General features: G+C 46.8%; 1 protein-coding gene across 1 annotated transcript in view; it reads right to left on the reverse strand.

The window, feature by feature from the left end:
- The window catches only part of LOC138292906 (uncharacterized), a 37445-nt gene extending 16202 nt beyond the window's left edge, over nucleotides 1-21243 (reverse strand). Inside the window, exon 1 of the mRNA XM_069231779.1 lies at nucleotides 21118-21243. The gene's annotated coding sequence lies outside the window, so the exon portion shown is untranslated. The remainder of the gene's footprint in view (nucleotides 1-21117) is intronic.
- Between the last annotated feature and the right edge of the window lie 269 nt (nucleotides 21244-21512).

Raw genomic sequence — 21512 nt, forward strand, 5'->3', positions numbered from 1 at the left:
CCGGTAATCTCCAGTTAAAAGTATTACGTTTTTCTTGAAATATGCCGGTACTCTCCCTCTCAAAATAAGAAAAGTACCGGTACTCACTACCGGACAGTACCGGCCCATTTAAAGCACTGTCTATTGGTCTCAGTGTCGCTAGACAGCTGCTTCACTATAGCACTACTGTGAACGTGCCACCTTCTGCGAGCCCTGTTCAGTGCCCGGCCTCCTGCTATCTCTTTGTGGTCCTTGCAGCGGCATGTCACTCACCAGGGATGCCACTCCCTCCTCGCATAGCCTTCTTCGGCGCTACTTACTGAGCCTGCAGTACCCACCATGGAACTCGCCGCACGCGCCTTCCGGCTCCGGCCCGCCCGTCTTTATTTTTCTCGAGAAGAGGTGTGCGAACCAACAAATAACTAGGGACAGCCGAACCAAGGGTCTAGCTCGGCTCACAGAGCCTATAGACAAGCCAAGCTCTGAAAAGCGTTTGCTATGTAAATCACACAGCAATTATCGCGCAAAATATGATCAAGTCTCTTCAAAAGTCAAGAAAGTGTATACCTTTAACATTTGGAAGTTTTGACATTAATATAGTACATTATTGCCCTGCACTCAAAAATAATTAAAACGTTGAGTGAAATAAGAGGCAAGACAGTTGCCATGTAAACCCTGCATGTGACCCAGATTATCATAGAGCAACAATAGAGCAACATTACAGTCTATTAAAGCGAACGACAGTTGTCCACCTGGCATCTTATACTCACATTCACTTTCATGCTGGTTAAGGAAGAAAAATGGATTTTGGTGAAATAAAATATTTGCCTGAGATCACACAGTTTAAGAAGAGAAGCCTCATTCTGTCCAGGTTTTCTGGTTCCACTTAGTACAAATCAGCTACTTCAAGTGCCAAACTCTGTCAGCTCACTTATTCACTCCCTAATTTACAAGTGCAACACTGTGAAGTCAACTGTGTTCTCCCACTCGCTCACAGTAATGCTGTCATTGTATCGTAAAAACACACACATATACGCTACTGCTAAGCAAATGTATCCAAGTAGGAAACCTGATCACGTCGTGCACCATGCTCGCCTTTGCATTAGATCAATGTTTTATCATCTACTGGACTCTATTCTGATATTAGATCACAATACCTTTTCATTCTATAGCAAGTCTGGCGTGAAAGACTTATTGGTGTTTCGTGGAATAAAAGGAGTGCATCTTTCAGTTGTCTCCTGCCATTCAACTGATTTCGCCCCCCTAATTAGCTTTAAGCACTCACCGGCATGTTCTTTTGCAGGCCGGTCCATGCCTGCATATGTGTGTCATGGATCTGCATTTCCTTTTTTTTATGTTACCACTTTGTTTTTACCTTTTTGTGCAGTTTTTATACAGCAGGAAGTGGACCAGAAAGTATTGTAGCACTTTACATAAGCATCAGTTACATTACACAAGGTCACATTCATTTGTATAGATACAAGAGAGTAAGCAATTTGCTCAGAATAACAGGAAGTTGAGCCACCACTGAGACTTAAAATTGGGTCCCCAGCTCTGACCCTAACGCCACATCCTGTGTAGAGGGAGAGGGCAAGCAGAGGCTACTTGAAAGCTCTGCTCATTATGGGCTCGAGGTTCCAGCAGTACCTCGAGCTGAGAAAGAGCCAGACTTGTGGCTCGCGCTTTCAGTGGCTTGCCCACCTCTATCGCCAAGCCTTCTTTTTATTCATGGTCACATAGAAAGTACCTGCAAATAAGTGAGTCTGGAATGTGCAGTGTACATAACCTGCTCTTATGTTTGGTTTAATAGCCTATAATGTTTCTCCATCTGTAGTTAGAAGTTAGGCCACAGATAGGGCGCACATGACAACTGACTTTCCTCGCGGTTCATTAATAGCATTGTCATTAGGGTTGGGGCAGGCATGTTTATCAATTAATGTTTTGAAAGCTTCACTTTTAATAAGTATTTCTCAATGCGGAGACGTACTGTTGTACTAAAGTGAATGCTTCTCCCCGTTCAATACAATTGTTTTTGCATTTTGAAGTTAACAGGATGCCTGTTTCATCATTTACATGCCAAATATTTTCAAGGCTCAGCTCCTGCACAGGCTGTTAGAGCCAGCCGTGAACCATGGGTGAACCATGGCTCGAATGTTCCTGTTAAATTGTTGTACCACCCACCTCTAGCTTTACAAATGCTTGACAGACCTATACACTTTGCCCATCAGTCCCAAAAGTCGGGGAGATCACACATTCTGTAACACAGCTACTGTACCCCCACAAACTTGATACACCTTTTCACACTCTCAGAAGGATAAAAGTCTGAGACCACCCAAGCTCCATATTGTGATCTGAAAGTTTCACACGCCCATCTCTGCGGTAGATGCATGGATCTAGTCAGCTATCCTACCAGACAAAATAAGGGAAAGAGAAGTCTGGACTCAAATGATTCACCCACAGTCTTTTTTTTATTTACACAAAGATTATGATTAAACAGAGGCTTCCCCCTGCACAACTAAAAGTATCAGCTGCATTTGAATACACATCACAAAGACATTTTGGAGACATTCACAAAGCTGACCTAGGAATGTAGTCTGCCTGTTGCTTACCATTGGCTTTATAGCTTGTAAATCACATTTTCTGGATCTCTATTTGTTAGGTTTATGTTATTTGCTTTAGGCTGCCCAGCTTGAGTTCGTCCCCCCATTGCCTAAAACTTGTATACTGTATTCTTCCACAAACTTGCTTTCTGTAAACAGGCTTTTACATCTTGTGCTTATCATATTTGCTGCGCATTCAAAGACAGAGGTAAATTGCAAGCTTTCTACAGAGAGATAGCTTGGTATCTACTTTCATTTCACTGGCTTCAAAGTGAGAATTTATATGACAATCATGCTGAATATCCGTGTAAGAGGAAAGGGTGCGTAATGTTTTTTTCCTGGCACGCAGCAGAAAAAAATGAACGGTGCTGATGTTTCAGAATATATCAGAATTAGTACAAATGAAGCACGTTTTTGTAATTCTGAAGTGTGGTAGAAACAAATATGTAAGTAAAATCAAAACACATCAATACACTAGGTGATGACATTTGCACAAATTATCGTTTGTGTACAGTAAACCGTATTTCGGTGCAAATTTAATGGTCATTTCAATTGAAAATGTGTTGTCTGTAAAGGCAGTGTGCTACAACACCATGCATCCTTCACACTATGCCACTCTACTCCACTCTATGCCCTTCCATTCTACGACACTCCACTCTACAACACGCCACTCCAATCTACACCACTCACTCAACATGCCACTCCACTTTACACACCTTCATTCCACACAACTTACCCCACTCCACTCTACCTCACTCCAATCTATGCCACTTTAATCTAACCCACTCCATTGTACCCCAATCTACCCCACACATCTTCACTACAATCTACCCGTTTTTACTCCATTTTAATCTACTTCACTCCACCCAATCTACCTCACTCCAATCGATCCCACCCTAATTTACCCACCCACTCCACACCACCCCAATCTTCCCCACCCTACTCCAGTCTACCCCACTTTAATCTACCCCACTCTAATCCACTCTACACCACTCCACTCCAGTGTACCCCAAAGCACTCCACTATGATCCAATCTACATCACTTCCTTACAATCTACCCCACTCCAATCTACCCTATTCCTCTCTACCCCAATACACTGTACCCCCAATTCATCCAACTCCACTACAGTCTACTCCACCCCACTCCACTCCAATCTGCCCCACTCAGTCTAAACCAATTAGCGCTAGCCCACTCCTGTCTACTCAAATCCACCCGACCTACCGCACTCCACATAAATCTACTCCACTCTGCTCCATTGTGCCCCAGTCCAACCCACTCTAACATACCTGGCTCCACTTCAATCTACCCCACTCCACTCTCCTCCACTTCCCCAATCCCCCTCAGTCCAATGTACCTCAGTCCATTCCAATTTATCTCATTCCAAAATCCACTGCAAGCTATTCAACTCTTCTCCACTCTAATCTACCTCACTCCACCACAATACACCACACTCCAATCTATCACAATCTGCTTAACTCCAATCTACCACACTCCACTCAAATTGATCCCACTCCAATCTACACCATCCGATCCTAATTTAACCCACTTCATCCCAACCCAGCCACCCAACACCACTCCAATCTACCCCACCTAGTCCACTCTATTTTATTACGCCTCAATTTACCCATTCCTAATCCTCCACATCCCAGTCTGCCCACATCTAATCCACTCCAATCTACCCCATTCCACCCAACCCCACTACAATACCCCATCCCATCCCACTCCAATTCAACTCCACTCCATTCTCCCCACCCTACTCCAATCCACTCTATCCCACTCAACTATAATGTACCCCACTCTAAACTACTCCACTCCAATCATCCTTTTTCCAATCTACCGTACTCCAATCTACTCCGCTCCATTCCAATCTACCCCACTCAAATACACCAATCTACCTACTACTTTCCACCCTAATCTGCCACACTAAACTTCACTCCAATCTACCTCACTCCACTCTACCCAGTCTCTCATTCCACTCCTATCTTGAGTCCACTGCAATCTATCCAACTCAACCCACTTAACTCCAATCTACCCCACTCTACTCTACCCCAATCCACCCCAATCCAGTCTCCCCACTGCAATCCACCCAATTTACCCCACTCCACTCTACTCCAGTCTACCCTAATACATGCTACCTAATCTATGCCACTCCACTCGACACCAGTCTATCAAACTCCATTCCACTCTACCCAGTCCACGCCACTCCAGTCTACCACATGCTACCCAAATCTACCGCACTTTAGTCCAATCTAACCCACTCCACCCCAATCCAGCCAACTCCAGTCTTTCCTATTCCACTCTACCCCAACCTACTCTTCTCTAATTTACCCCATCAAATTCACCCCACTCCAACCTACCCACTCCAATAAACCCCACTGAAACCCAATGTACCCTAATCCAATCTACCCCACCTCTAACTACTCCACCCATCCTAATCTGCCCCACACCACTCTATCCAATGTAACTCCTATCTCCCATACTCCTCTCCAATCTACCCCAATCTAGCCCACTCCAACTACTCCACTCCTATCTATCTCACTCCAGTCTAGCAAGCTCCACTCCAGTCTACCCTATGATAATCCACTTAATCTTCCCCACTCCAAGATACCCCACTCCATCCTAATCTACTCCACTCTAATCTCCCCACTCCACTCAAATCTATCCCACTCCAATCTATCCCACTCCACTCTACCCCAATCCACTGCACCCCACTCTTCCCCAATTTACCACACTCCAATCCACCCCATTATATCCCACTCCACTCTACCCAATCTACCCCACTCCAATCTACCACACTCCACCTCAATGTACTCCACTTCACCTCAATCTACCCCAATTCAGTCTACCTCACTCCCTCACTCCAATATACCCCATTCCAGTCTACTCCACTCCAATCTACTGCACTCCACCCAGTCTAACGTAATTCAATCTATCCCACTTCAGTCTACCCAACTCCCCCACTCCCATCTATCCCACTCCAGTCTACCCACTCCACTCCAATCTATGCCAATCCACCCCACTCATTGTACCCCACTCTACTCTAAGCCAATACACATAGGTGAAACCTATTGGCTTTGCCAAAAATTGTTTTCTTTAAGTAGTGGGAATTGGCATCATGCACTACACACACTTTTTTTTATTTTTTCCCCAAACGGCAGGTCTGCACACAGAATTTGGGGTGTTTTGAGTACAGCTACTGTATTTGTCCCTTTAGTACAGAAAATGATTGCCTCAGTTTTAGAGCCATTAAGCCATAGCTAATATGTGGTCATCCAAGTCTGACCGTTATCCAGTAGTCTCTGTCTGGTGATGTATCAAGTGAGACCCATATAAAGACCTGGGTATCATTGGTGTTTGATTGGATTAACACCTGAAAGACATGGAAACTATTGAAAAATGCCAAAGGTGGATATTAAAGACGATAGGCAGCCCAGACTATGATTTTACTCCCGAACTTCACCCTTTCAAGCTGATGTAGCCCATGGTTCTAGGAGTACTCTAGCAGCCATTTGCATTGTATTTACTGTTGTCACTGTCCTTCCTTTCAGTGTGAATGTACCGAAGTCAGTTACCCCTTAATCCAGGCTCTACTTGTGACACCCTTCTATAAACTGTCTATAATTTGTCTGTATCAATCGGGAGAGGAGACCTTCAGAGCGGAAAACACAATTTCACAAGTGGCCTACAGAACTCAGCAGCAGAGTACAGTGGTGGCCTGCATAACTAGACACACCTCTTCGGGTGAGCCCTATAGAATTGCACAAACACTTCAGGTAGGGCCTCGATATCTGGACACTGTCCTTTCCGAAACTGTACACAAAATTTCCAACGTGGCCTCTAGAAATACACATAATGCTCCCCAAAATGGAACGAAATGCTCCAAGTGTGACCTCTAGCAATAGAAATAATCCAGATGTTTTCTCCTGAAATAGACACAACAGGTATGGCTATCAAAGCTAGTCTTGAGATGTGGTTTCCAGAACGTAGCACCAGACTTCAAACATGACCTTCAGAACTGCACACAGTCCTAGAGATGGGTCCTTCAGAATTTGCCACAATACTGTGGCCTGCTGAACTAGACACAACACATATGATATGACTCCCATAACTTGACTAGACCCTCCAAATGGTTCCCAAACAACTGGGCACAAAACCAAAGAAGTGGCCTTCTGAACTAGACTTAGCACTCCAAATGTTTCTTCAAGAACTGGGCACAAAACCCAATATGGGCCCTCCAAAACTGTACACAACACCCTAGATCCCTCCTCCAGAACCGGGGATTAGACTTCAGTTATGACTTCTACAACTCTGCACAGCACTGCAGATGACCTTCCTTTGCACCCTGACTTTCCCTATGCTTTTTCAGTACACTGAAGATGCTGAATGACAACACAAGGAAATTAATGTACACACTCTTTTCTATAATTTTCTAGCACACTTGCCTCTAAAAAGTTTGAGAATTCTGCAAATGTAAGGTCAAATCATAAATCATTTTTCACTAATTTATTTGCTACTCACTTCATTCATTTTTCGGGTCTGGCTAAACAGTGCAGCTGTCGTTGATCTTATGTGGTTAACAGAAAAGAGCTTTTAGAAGTACTACTGAGAGAGGGGCTTTGTCTCCATTGCAAAGTTGAGCAGAGCATTTCAATAGGCAGGAGGTGTATGCTTGCTCTGAAGCAGTGCCTGTACTGCGTTTCTGTTGGCACCATGTTAAAAAATAATGAGGCAACAGCGAGTAGTGGGGAGCTGTCCAACATGCTGCACTAGTTCCGGGTGCAGGGCTTTAAGTGGGCCAGGTTATTTGGGTCTTGGGTCTGGTAGTAATTGAAAACAGACTTTGAATTAGTTCCCGTCGGGCTGTATATTCATGTCCTTAGCTTTACTGGCAAAACCAAGAATGAAAAACTAAAGTGTAAAATGTTAAAGTACAGCATGTCAGCATGTCAGTGATTCAGTTCATGTTTATACTTCACACATTTTTCTTAACACCAAAGACTGTTAGCTATGTCCAGGATATTGTTTTTCCATGTTTTTCTTGTGTAACATGTTACTCTTCTATAGTGCATACCATACTTTGAACTGAGTCATCTTGAGGTATTTATAAAGGGCCACAATTTAGAACACTGATGTAGAGGCTGAAGGCACTGTGAGTTTCTCAAAGTACCGGTCAGTGGCTTAAAAAGCTGTACAGAATACAAGGTCATCCAATCATTGGCCTCTCTGCAGAGCAAACAGAGCAATAGTCATGTATTCTAGTTGGGATTGTGATTCTGTGCAAATGTGTGTGAAAGACATGGTTGGACCGGGAGAGAAAATAGGCCTGGGCACCAAAATAAAAGTGGCCCTTATTAGCGAACCAGATATCTAAAAAAGTATGCCACTTTTGTAAATCGGGGCAGATTTCTACTTGTAAAGACACAGAGTATAAACGTTTTACAAGATAAAGAAAACCGCATTGGGTTTGAGCTTGCTGCAGACAATGTTTGTTTTATTCTAAGGGAAACTGGCTCAGTAGACTATAAAACAGGCTCACAAATAACCGAAAAAAGCCCACACACTGACCTGTTGGACCAGCCTCTACGCCACTGCCTGACTGCCTTGTAGGCTAGCCTGACCCATGTGAAAGAAATACACATTTGTTAAAATATTGACAAGGCGAACGTAAAACAAAATGCAGTACTTACAAGTGAATGGGTCCATTGTGTGTTTGGGGGATGGTGAAATGAAAGAGATAAGGGGAAGTGCATTCAGGAAAGAGTGAAAAAAGGCTGCTGAAGAAGAGAGGGATGAGGTGTAAGGTATGAAGATGGACAAGGTACAGAGAGAAAAAGGGCTTACATGCCTAACATTGAGTGAACAAAACGGGAGTGGTTGAGACTCTGTGAAGACCATTATCCCTTCCAAAGTCCTTAGTAATGTTTAATTCACATGGAGTGGTTGAGACTCTCTGAAGACCACTATCCCTTCCACAGTCCTCAGTTATGTTTAATTCACAGTCTCACAATTTCAGAACTGATTTCTTCCAATGTTAATTATCTACAACAAAATCAATATTGTTGCTCATTTACCTGTAACACCTACCAAATATTGTCAAAGCCAATAGAACTGGCTGGTTTTAGATGTATCTATGTTGTTGTGTTACATAGCTGGATGCAATAACAGAAAGGTCAAAAAGGAGCCAAAATATCGGTTGGATGGCAAAATATGGGAATCACAGAAATGTAGTTTATGTGTGTAGGCCATTCCCTTGATTACATAGGCACCACCCCTTTTAGAGACCCCCCTCACTTTTTCATCCCATTTAAAACTGTGGTTGAATGCTCTACTCTTGATTTCCCCTCACAAGATGCAGCACTGTGGATAGTATTTGTCTATCTGTGCATGCAATTTAAAGTGGACACGTCTGCTACTAACAGGCACACTGTTGAAAATGTCAGTACTTCTATCTCTCTAGACAATCAGTCTCACGGCTGGGTATATTCTGGGAAACGTTTGGAAGAAGAATTGATCACTGTCAGTGAAGTGACCTAGGACTGGCATTAGTAGAACTCCAGGCAATCCTGGCAGTGACACAGAATTTCGATGTGCTAATTAGTTGTGGAGTCTACAAGGGCCTCTCTCAGACCGAGCTGCGACTAGACTTCTCTTGTCAGTGACTGAAGGTAAGTCAAGCCTGAACACTAAATCGGGCACTAAACTGGAGGTTGGCTGTCATAGCAAGTCTGATGCCAGGCAGCCCCTGATGCTGCTGATAAGCATATTCTGGATGTGAGGAGGGAGTGGCACTGCAGTAGCGACACTCGGAATCAGGGCTCACCACGGGTGGAAAGTGTTTGACTGATCACTAAGTCCTGTGGGAGCCAGGGCTGGTGTTGCAGACCGTTCCTGCTGCTGCATATACTGCTGCCCGTGGGTCTGGGACGGGAATCGTCGGTGATGATCTTACGTGGCACAGCTGTGGTCCAGCGGTACATGGGACAGCAGTGCTATAAGGCACATCCACAAGCGGTTTCGATGTGAAATACCTCACTCAGTTGCTCTCCTTGTTGGCTCTGATGCATTGGCATAATGTAAAATGATGGGGCCCTCCTTCTGAACGTGAAGAGGGGCCCCCTAGTCTCCCATAACTCACAGATATTCATTGGTCAAGGGCTAACTGGGGCGTCTCTGAAGAGTTGGGGGTCTCCTGAAGCCCCTGGTCTGATTGTCTCAGTATGCTGCAGGATGGGGTCCTGCGTCACACATCTATGGCTGAGCCTACACCCGCTCGAATTCACAATCTGTAACAGTGGCCTTTGAAGTTTCAGGATGAGCAGTGAATGCATGAATGTGCAGGAAAAAACATCTGTGAGCGTGCATGGTGAGTGGGGGCTGAGAACGTGGTTAGTGGTGCTTGAGGGTGCAGGATAAATGGTATGTGCGTGTGCTGTGTGAGTGGTGTCTGAGCGCATGATGAGTAACTTCAGAGTGAGAGATGTGTGAACAATGTGTGAGTGAAAGGTGAGTGGCGGGTAACAGCAAGGTGAGTGGTGGGTGAAAACAGGGTAAACGATAAGTGAGAGCAAGGTGAGTACTGAGTGTGTGCATGGTGTGTGAGAGTAGTGCAAGAGGTATTGGATTGGGGGGTGAGTCAGAGTGTGGAGTATCTGGGTGCAGGATGATCAATGTGAGAGTGGTGGGTGACAGTTGTGAATATAGAGTTACTGGTGCATGAGTGTGGAAGATGAGTCAAGTCGCTTATGAACGTGCAAGATGCAAGGTGAGCGGTGTGTGTGCCTGGTGAGTGGTGCATTTGCGTGCAGTGAGGGCAATGTGTGTTTGTGCGTGTGCACTGTTAAGTATGTAAATCAAGACTGATATGTGTAAGTGCATGGTGAGAGGTACGTGCGGGGAAAGCAGTGTGAATGCAGAGTGAGAAGTGGGTGAGAGTTGGGTGAGTATCTGAGTGCAAGGTGAACGATGTGTGAGTGGAAGGTGGAAAGTGTGTGAGCAGTGTGTAAGTATGTAAGGTGCATGTGCAGAATGAAATGCATGTGTGTAGCAGGTGAGAAATGTATGAGTGGTATGGAAATGTAGGGTGAAAAGTGTATGAGCAATGAATGGTTGTAAAATGAGCAGTGGATGAGTTTAGGGTGAGCAGTGTATGAATGCAAGGTGAAAGAGGTGTGGATGTAAGGTGAGAGGTGTATGAGTGCAGGTTGAGAGGTATATGAGTCCAGGATGAGCAGTGTGAGCACAACATGAGTGCAGTCTGTGCAGGGTGTGCGGTGCACTCCCTTTACTAGTGTTCACATTCGTCCATACTTGGATTTGAACTATTCTTGGTTGGATCTGATATTTTCCAATTTATTGGGTGATATGGCTACACACCAATGTTTTTACTTAACTTTCCCTTGGCAATATAGTTGGTGACATTTTTAGGATGTGCATGTGTGCACGATGCTGACTGATCCGCATGGTCATAGATCTCTTCGCATTGTTCCTACTTGTGTTTGCACCTAAGGGGTTTTTCTGACTACCTGGAATCTATGTTTTCAGTTCTGCATGGCACTTTTGGTGGACCCTCAAGTATGACTTTGGTTAGTTGACATGCCAAGCGTGTATCTATTGGATTGTTCTCTGTTATCTAGTTTTTTTCACTATATTTGGTGTGTTTTTATGTGTTTTTATTTACTTCTACAGCCTTGAAGAGGTCACTGTAGTGACTAAGCACGTGTTGGCTGTTGTATTGAAAACTGGAGGAAGTGGAAGAATTGATTACTATACATACAATAAAGGAATTGAATGTTTTTTGGCTTCTACACTTCCTTACCACAGAGGGTTTTGACAAGTTATTGGACTCAGTGTAGTGAGCATTTGGTGCCTTCTGGACGTATTCTGTGCAGTGGATCCTTGGGCAACACTGAGCACCAGGCCTTTAGTAATGGGGCCTCTATTCCAAATTGCACCCAGAATTAACTGTGTGATTTGCTGCATATCAATTTGCTCATTACTTTGCCTGCCAACTGAATACGGAGATGCGATTCTAATACCACTACTGCCATTTTAGAATATTGTGCGGTGCATGAATGCTGGGTGAGTGGTGTCTGAATGCAGGATTATTGTGCAGAATAAGAGGTGTCTGATTGCGGGCTGTGTGGTATCTGAGTGCCGACTACTCCAGGCTGCACCAGTGTGCATGGTGTGTTATTGTGCAGGGTTAGCGGTTTGTAAATGCTCCGGGTGAGCCATGTGTGTGCAGGGTGAGCAGTGCATCAATTAGGGATGTGACTGTCTACCCGGTGAAAGGTGTGTGAGCGTAGCAGTGAGCGGTCAGTGTGAATGGTGTCTTAGTGGTGTGTGAGTACATGCTAAGAAGCATGTGAGAAGTGTGAGTGCAGCATGAGAGGTGTGAGAGGGTGGCAGTTGCATCTGTGCTGGGTGAGAGATGTGTGAGCAGTGTTTTAGCGGAAGGGAACAATGTCAGTGCAGGCTGTGTGTGCCTTGTAAGCAGTGCAGGAGAGAGCAGGATGATTGGTGTGTGAGTGCAGGGTGTGGAGCCTCGTGAATGGTGTGTTAGTCATGTGAGTGCAGGGTGAGTCGTGAGCAGTGTGAGTACTGACTGAGAATTATGAGTTCAGGGTAAGAGGTGGGTAGGTGCTGGGTGTGAGTGGGTGAATTCATAGTGAGTGGAATGTGAGTAGAGGCTGAGAGGTGTGAGTGCACAAGGTGAGCAGTGTGTGAATGCATAGTGAGAGGTGTGTGAGTCTGCAGGGTGAGAGGTGGGTGAGCAAAAGGCAGCAGTCTACTTGAGTGGAGGTTTAGTCGTGTATGTGAGTGCATGGTAAAAAGTTGTTGACTGGCGTCTGAATGCAGGTTGAGCAGCATATAGGTGCAGGGTGAATGATGTATTAGGGAAGGGTTAGCAGTCGGTGAGAGCAAGGTGAGCTGTGTGTGAGCACAAGGAGAGCAGTATATGTATACAGTGTAAGAGGTATGTGATGGGTGAGTGCAGGGTGACTGGTGTCTGAGTAGCATTGTATGGGCAAGCGGTGTGTGAGAAGACAGTGAATGGTGTATGAGTGTGCACGGTGAGCAGTGTGTGTTTGCAGGTAGAGTGAAGTATCTGCACGCAGGGAGAATAGCATGTGTATGTGTGCACAGTGTTAGGTGTGTGAAAGCAGAGTAAGAGTTGTGAGTGCAGAGAGAGAGATGAGAGTGCAGGGTTAGATGTGGTTGAGTGGTGACTGAGTACAGTGTAAGCGAAATGTGAATGACTGGCAAGCAGTGAATGAGATCAGGGTGAGCAGTAGGTGAGAGCAGAGTTAGCACTGTGAGGCAAAAGTGAGCAATGTGTGATTGCAAGGTGTGGTGTGTGAACGCAATGTGAGAGGTGTGTGAGTTCTGGGTAAGCAGTGGGTGAGTGCAGTGTGAGCAATGGATGAGGGCAAGGAGAGAAGTGTGTGAATGCAACGTGAGGGATATGTGAGTTCAGGGTATATGGGTACTAAGTGAGCAGTGAGAGTGCAAGGTGAGAAGTGTGTAAGCCAAGTAGGAGTGCAGATAGAGCAGTCTGAATACAGAGTTGGTGTTGTCTGTGCAGAATGACTGGTACATTGGTGCAGAGTGAGCAGTGTCTGGGTGCAGAATGATTGTACAGAGTGAAAGTCTTACCATATGGTGAGTGGTGGTCGAGTGCAGGGTGTACGGTGTGTGAGTACGCAGCATGAAAGTTGTGAGCATAAGTGGTGTCTTAGTGGTGTGTGATTGCAAGGTTAGAGGTATGTGAGTGCTGGTTAAGAAGTGTAAGAGTGTATGGGTGTTGGGTTAGAATTGGGTGAGTGGTGTGAGTAAAGGGTTAGTGATACGTGACTGCAGCATGAATGGTGTGTGCAGAATAAGTAGTATCTGTGGTGCTTGTGAGCCATGCATGAGTGCTGAGTGAGAGGTGTATTAGTGTAAGGCAGGAGTCTTCAAACTAGGGGGCGAGCCCCCCTAGGGGGGGCTCAAGTGATCCCAGGGGGGCTCCAGGCTTTGGCCAAAAGAAAGATTATGCATATAATAGGGCTTTGTTTTAAGCAGAAAAATGTTTATTGCATTTGTAAAAAGGTGATAGAATTTAACTGCAATGCTTAAATAAGTCTAGTAGTATTCAAACATTGCCAGCTTAATAGAATAGCTGTGAAAAAAATCTGAAGGGGGGCCCAGTAAATTTTTTTTTCTCACTGGGGGAGGCGCGGCATTAACAAGTTTGAAAACCACTGGTGTAAGGTGAGCAGTCAGTGTGAGTCGTGTGTGAGTGCAGACTAAGGTCTGTGAGGAGTGTGAATGCTGGGTGAGAGGTATGTAAATACAGGGTGACAGGTGTAACAGTGCTGGGTGAGAGGTGTGTGAACAGTGGCTGAGTCCAGGATAAGTTGTGTGTTAGGTGAGTGCCGGGTGAGTGATTTGTGAGTGCAGAGTGAGCAGTCCGTGTGAGTGGTCTACTATTGGTATGTGAGTGTAGGGTGAGATGCAGGTGATCAGGGTGCACATTATAAGTGCAGGGTGAGAGGTGGGTGGTTCTGGGTGAGAGGTGGGTAAGTGTGGGGTGCAACTTAAGAGTAACTATGGATGCGAAGAGTATGAGTATAGTGTGTTCAGTTAGTGAGTATATGGCAAGAGGTGTGTGATTTCACAATGAGTGTGCTCCTGTGTGTGACTATGCTCAGCAGTGTACCCCTGCTAGGGCGGAGTGAGGGTGTGCTTTTGTGAGAACAGGGAGCAGAATATTGAAGCCAGACCTAATGCCATTGTCAATGTTTGTTCTTCGCAGTTGCATAACGCGGTTGCGAGCTGGAGGTGTCAAGGCGCTGTACAGCATAAAGTGAACCTACAACAAGCAGCGGATTGTGCTGGGCATCATGCCGGCTGTGAGATGAAATGCCTCTAGCGTAACGGATACCCCACAGCCCCCCGGGGAGGTGGGGAGGGTCCCCCCAGCCTGCCATACATAAAGAGGACCCCCTTCCGCTTGTCAGCTCGAGGGTGTATGGATTGGGGGGGGCTCCCCTCATCAATAATAGCAGTCATCCTCCCTCCCTCACCCAGGGTTTCCTTAAGCCATTGCTCTAGCGCTTGGGTTGCGCTACCTGTGCAGCCAACTGGCTTAGACTGGTCTCGGCTCCCTATATCCAGAAGGCGCTGGGGTGGGGGGAGCGACGTCACCCGAGAGTGTCCTTCACACCACGGCTTCCTCTTCTTTAACAGCGGCGTAAAGAAGGGCCCCACAGCCTCCGCTTTGCTTGGGGAGGGGTGCCGGGAATGGGGGGGCGAGGGAGGGGGTGGGTCCAATGGCCCCCCTTAGCACAGTACCCCGGCCTGAGAGCTCCTGAGTGAGTCTGGGGGGACAGGTGGGGTGCCCTTCAAGTACTTTGCAGTCCCACCCCTCAAGTTTCGTTACACCGCTCACTGCCTTCTAATCATACCCAGGTGTACACCAACAGAGTGGCCACTGGCAGTCACACCACGCAGCGCGTTTACAACCACCTGCCTCCCTCTTCACAGGTAAAGCGCCAGGAGTTGGATAACGGGGGTAGACGCCGAATTACAGCCCCCCCCCCCCCTACTACACGACACAATCATGCACGTGGAGGTTGCACGCTGAGATGCGTCTGAGCCTGTACTGGCTGGAATGTGCAGTCGGTAACGTTGCCTCTCTGGGACAGACTCCTTCTCCTGGAAGCCACGCTCACCATTCATCTCTCAGATGTCACCCGCAGGCTGCCCCGATCAGCAGGTGTGTGAGTGCAAGGCGAAGGTGCCTCAGCGAAGGCTGCGGAGTGAGAGTGCAAGTTAAACAGTATCTGAGTGGGTCGTGAGTGCAAGGTGAGGGGTGCCCGGTTGAAGGGTGGATGGTGTCCGAGTGCAAACTGAACGACGTCCCATGTCGGAATGAGCATTACGTGACCGTGCAGTGTGAGTGACTGCAGGGTAAATGGTGCGGAAGCAGTTTGTGAGTGAAGGGTGAGCGGTGAGTGAGTGTTTAATGAGAACAGGGTGAGTGGTATATAAGTGAAAGGTGAGCCGAATATGAGCAATGTGTGGGTTCATGGTGTGGTGTATGAGTGAGGTGCAAGCGGTATGAGTCCAGGATGAGCAGTGTGAATGCAGCATGAGTGCTGTCTGTGCAGTGTGTGGTGCATGAGTGCTGGGTGAGTGCTGTCTGACAGGAGGATCATTGTGCAGGATAAGAGATGTCCCAGTGCAGGGTGCATGGTGTCTACGTTTGCAGGATGAGCAGTCTGTGAGTGTATAGGACATACGTCCCAGTGCAGGGTGATTGGTGCGTCAGTGAGTGATGAGTGTGTGTGCAGGGTAAGATGTGTGATTATGGGATGACAAGTCAGCGTGAGTGCAGGCATGTGAATGCAGTGTGACAGGTGTGTGGATGAAGGATGGCAGGTGTACCTGTCACGGGTGAAAAGCGTGTGAGAGGTGTTTGAGTGGAAGATGAGTGTGCCTTGTAGGCAGTGTTGACTGGTATGTAGGTGGGTGGGTGGCCTGCATGAGTGGTGGGTTAGTTGTGTGTGAGTGTAGGGTTAGTGGTACATGCAGTGTGAATGCACAATGACAATTATGAGCTCAGGGTAAAAGGTTGGAAGGTGCATGATGTGAGGTGGGTAAGTTCAGGTTGAGGAGTGTGTCAGTAGAGTATGTAAGGTGTGTGTGAGTGTGTAGGGTGAGCAGTGTGTGAACGGATGGTGAGAGGTATGCCAGTCTGCGGGGTGAGAGATGGGTGAGCAGTCAATTTGGGTGGCGTTTTACTGGTGGAAGTGCATGGTGAGAGATGGCTGAGTGGTGTCCAGGTTTAGGGTGAGTGGTGTATGAGTGCCAGGTGGGTGATGTGTTAGTGAAAAGTGAGTAGTGAGTGAGGGCAAGACAAGCAGTGTGTCAGTGCAGTGCAAGAGGTATGTGGGAGGAGACTGAGTGCGGGGTGAGCGATGTATGCGTGCAGGGCGTGTGTAAGTGTAGATTGAACAGCCAGCATGAGTGGTGTTAGTTGTGTGAGACTGGAGTGTAAGTGCAGGGTGAGAGGTGTATGCGTGCTGGGCGCGTGTAAGTGTAGATTGAACAGCCAGCATGAGTGGTGTTAGCTGTGTGAGACTGGAGTGTGAGTGCAGGGTGAGAGGTGTGTGGATGCAGGATACCAGGTATGTCAGTGCCGGGGCAGGGAGAGTGATGTCATAGCAAGATGAGCGTGCCTTGTGATCAAGTGCCAGGGAGAGCAGGGTGAGCGGTATCCGACTGCAGGATGAGTGTTATGTTAGTGTCCAGTGTGAGTGGGTTGTCACTGCAGAATGAGTGATCAGTGTGAGTGCTGTGACAGTGGTTTGTGAGTGCTGGGTGAGATGTATGTGAGCACTGTGAGTGCAGGGTGAGAAGCACAGTGCGGACCCTGCACCTGGGGCGAAAGTAGCTTGGGTGCAGGGTCAGCAGTGTGAGTGTACGGTTAGCGTTGGGTGGTTCCCAGTGAGAGGTGGGTGAGTGGTGGTTGAGTACAGAGCGCGTGGTGTGAGAGTGAATGGTATGTTGTGTGTGAGTACAGGGTGCAGTGTCTTCAGTTAGTGAGTGCAAGGTAAGAGGCGCGTGATGCATGACAGTGTGCCCATGTGAATGCGAAGTGAAGGTATGTTTGTGGGAGCACAGGGCAGTATATTAAACTCAGACCTATTGGTGTGACCTATGTCTGTTCTTCGTTACGATATCCCAGAAATAAATTGCATCCAATTAAGAAGAAAACAAAACGGTGTTATATGTTTGAAGCCACAAAATACACTTGCATGGCACTGTTGGAATCTCGTGGAGTCGAGGCTCTGTACAGCATAAAGTGAATTTACAACAAATAGCGGATTCTCCTAGTCATTGTGCCCCCGAGAGATGGAATGCCTCTAGGGCTTGGGTCGCTATCCTGTTTCGGCAACCTGCTCAGACTGGTCTCGGTTCCCTATACCACTGCTTAATTTGTACATAAAAACGTGCAGGTGCCCAAAGCCCTCCTCTAAACACGCGGCTGCTGCAATTAAATGTGCGAGCACTGAATGCTGAGGCAGCGTAATCCTGAAGCCATCTAGTGCCTCTTCAATACATATAAAGCCCCTCCCTGCCCCTTCAGCTCCCTCTAGCAGCTTTCTACTTTCTCCCTTTGTGACGCTTTTTCGTTTTTCCCTTCATCTGTCTTTCCTGTATGTGTCTTTTGCTCACGGCAAAGGCTTGAGACAGAAGAATAAGTGCCGGTGCTCAGCACCGGAAACAACAAGCACAAATTAAGCACTGCCCTATACCCAGGAGTCGCTGGGGTGTGGGAGGGTGGAAGCGTCACCCGAGAGTGTCCTTCAGCACCAAGGTTTTCCCTTCTCCATACCCAGGTGTGCACCAGTATAGTGGTCACTGACAGTCACAACACACAGCGCGTTTACAACTACCAGGCTCCCTCTTCAACTGCCAGGGGTTGGATAACAAATTTACAGCCAGCCCCACCTCACAAGCCGATGTAGGGGGCTGGATGTGGCATAACGGCCAGGGCTGCGACCTTGGAACTTGTGAACCAGGGTCGAGTCTCGGCGTCGGATCAGCATCTTGTGCATCTGAGCAAATCACGTAATCTCTTCCTGGCTACAAACATGAATGAGTTATTGTATAATGTAGCCGGTAGCTATGTAGAGCGCTCCGATATCTTCAGGTCGAGTTCGTGGTATATAAAAAAGAGCAAACAAATACAGGACGCTATATTTGCAATGCGAGCTGTCCATGTGCCCCAAACTCCTCAGTCATCGTGTCCTCGGCTGTTTGCACTGTCCCTTTGCTCGACTTCCTCACACTGTGTCTCCAGGCACAAGTGTCCATGTCCTTGGAGTTCCTTACACTGTAAGTCCATGCTCCGCAAGCACCCGGCACTGTCCAGATGCTTCCAGCGCCACACACTCTCCATGTGCCCCTCACACTTATCCACGTGCCGAGTTCCTCGCGCTTTCCCAGGCGTCCAAGCTCCTCGTGCAGCGCATGCGCCATAGTTCATCACATCCAGTCAATGCTGCTTGCGCTTCTGTCTCTGTCTTTCTTACTCGTACTCAGCTGGGTGTAAACGAGCATAGATAATGGTCGCCAAACGTCTTTACCCAACCAGGAGACCATAGTGGAGCTCCCCTACTCTCCCAGTCCAGAAGAGCTGAGTGTAAGATGCCAATAAGTCCGCTCCTAAATTTGTCCCCAACGCTGGGCCTCTGTTGTCCTCACCGTCTCCGTTTCGGACGCCCAAATCGCAAAGAATGAACAATCATGACAGTCTGCTTCAGTTGGGTAACGGAACTGGACAGAACATGGCCCCGTGCTGTCCTGTTGGGGAAGGGGGAGGAGGACCGGAGTGCGCCTCCCGCCCCTCGGGGGCTGCGGGTGCCTTTGTTACGCCACTAGTCTTCCTTTTAGTGAGTAAATATGAGTCTTTTACTTTTTTAGTGGCGAAACGCTGGCACTTCCCTTACGAAAGCTACTTCGCGGGCCTATCATAGTTTAACTCGGATCGAAGTAAGCAGCTGTGCTGGAATTGGAAGGCCGGGAACCCACACTGTAGGCTAAGGTTGTTTCTACAAAAAGGGGGCGGAGTCACAACGGGCGCAGTCATGAAAATCATCCTGACAGATTATACTACTATATTTTTTAAAACCTCTGCCAGAAAGTAATCGACAGCAAGGAGATGGGTGACAGTACACCTCTTCTGCCTTAATGAATTGCAAGGACTGCATTTCGAAATATCTTATGGGGTTGAGGCACCTGCTGCAGACAGCCCCTTGTTCCTCGTAAATCTCTGGGAATAATAATAATAGTAAATTAACTCTGATGGTTCATGCACTATCTAGTGAGATCTGTGTGTTGTTTAGACACAGTTTTGATCCATAAAGTAGCACAGAAGAGCAATGTGTCTCATGCAAAGCATAATGTGTAACATGAAGATTACAGGGTTTTACATGAAGATCACGGGGTTTTATGTTATGCAGATAGGAAAGTGGGCTGCTTTTTACAAAGACCTGCTTTATTTGTACAGAAATCCCTAAGTAATTGTAATCATGGTTAAGAGGTGAGGCAGTTGGTCGTTGTGATAACTAAGGTTTCCTAATGCAACATCAACACTGGCCACCATCTCAGCCAGGAGATTCTTGTCAAGCCCCCAACAACCTGTGTTTTCACACAAAGTCTGAGCATTGTAGACAGACATTAAACAGAGTTCTTTTCTTAGACAAACACTTTCAAATTTCCCTCTGAGGAAAATTGGTTGATCAGCTTTTCACATGCAAATGGAACTCCTCCCTACTAAACAGTCTCCTGATAAACAAGTTATAGTTTGGTTAATAGGTGCGTGTGTGTTTATCACAGGTGCATTCCAGGAGTTAAAGTGCTTGTTCACTTCGGTGAAGAAATTGGACTGAAGTGAAGTTTTAGGTTAAAATTGTTGATGAAGGATGACTGTGGTATCCCTGGCGACATGGGACCACCCTATAACATCCTGCTCACATGTGTGAACTGAATTGTTTCACATTCCTCAATTTCGCAGTACAAACGTGAACACCCTTATTTACTTTACATCTAACCAATTTAATGCTTGGATATATATTCCAATGCTAGCAGTGTGGACCCTCCAGTCTAAGCCGTTCACATTTCAGTTATATTATGGGTATAATAAAGTGCATGCATGAAGCAGGAGTGGCGTGGAAACATTACCAAGGGAATTGAGTATTGAGTTGGACCACTGAAACAGCGCCTGGAAGTTGCAAGTTTTAGCCTCTTTTTAAGAAATCAAATACGTGAATTAAAAGCATGAGGTGAATACAATACCTACTTTATACTGTATCAGCAAATAACATAATTTTGAAATGGTAGCATTCATTAGCTTTTGAAATCATACAAGTCCTTCCTGAGGGCAGACGGACACGCTTTTGGAAATACCATAAAACACACTAGAGCAGAGGTCTCCAAACTTTTTAATGCCGCGCCCCCCCCAGTTGAAAAATAAAAATCATTGGGCCCCCCTCAGAATTTTTCACAATTATTCTATAAACATGGAAATGTTTAAATATGTCTAAACCTATTTAAACATTGCAGTTAAGTACTGTTACCTTTTTATAACTGCAATAACATGCTTCTGCTTAAAACAAAAGCCTGTTATCTGTATAATATTTATTTTGGTCAGAGTCTGGGGCCCCCCCTGGGATCACTTCAGGACCCCCTAGGGGGGCCCGCCCCCCAGTTTGAAGACCTCTGCACTAGAGGTAATTTGACTTTGTTAGCCCAAAAATAGACTACGAATAAACGTTTTCTGTTTGCTACCTGAAGTATCGGAAATATATATGTTGACTTATGAAATAAGATAGCATTACATAGTATAACACATTCAGACAACCTAACAGGTGACATAAAAAACTATAACATATAACTTAACGTCTTAGGTGCTATACTAATGGGAGGCTGTGTCGTACAAATGCTAATTAGCAATAACACAGCGTCATAACATAACGTCGGTACCTTTCCAGCGATGGGCCTGTGGGGTACACACTGGTCCAAGGCAGCTGTCCAGTTGGCCGAGAGCTCCCTTCTGCTGCAGAAACTTACAGGCGGCGGAGGGAGGCTTTTGAACGAAACTGAGGGGAGGGTCGGAGGGGGGCGGGGCCACGCCAAGATGACACCGTATATCTTCGACCAAGGTGGGGTGGCTCGGGCTGCGCCAGGGCTGCTTGGCAGAGGGCACCGGTTTCCCCGCAGGCCCCGATAGCTGCGGCATACCAAGAAGCCGCTGGTGAAAGGTCTGTTGTCCTCTGGGCGCACCCCGCCCCCGGGTAAAGTGGGGAGGGCTGGCCGCGGGAAGGCGGCGGGCCAGAGTGGATACAAGAGGCCTTTGCGATCTGTAGGTGAGGGGTGGA

This window comes from Pleurodeles waltl, chromosome 4_2 (genome assembly GCF_031143425.1).
Source record: "Pleurodeles waltl isolate 20211129_DDA chromosome 4_2, aPleWal1.hap1.20221129, whole genome shotgun sequence".
NCBI lineage: Eukaryota > Metazoa > Chordata > Amphibia > Caudata > Salamandridae > Pleurodeles > Pleurodeles waltl.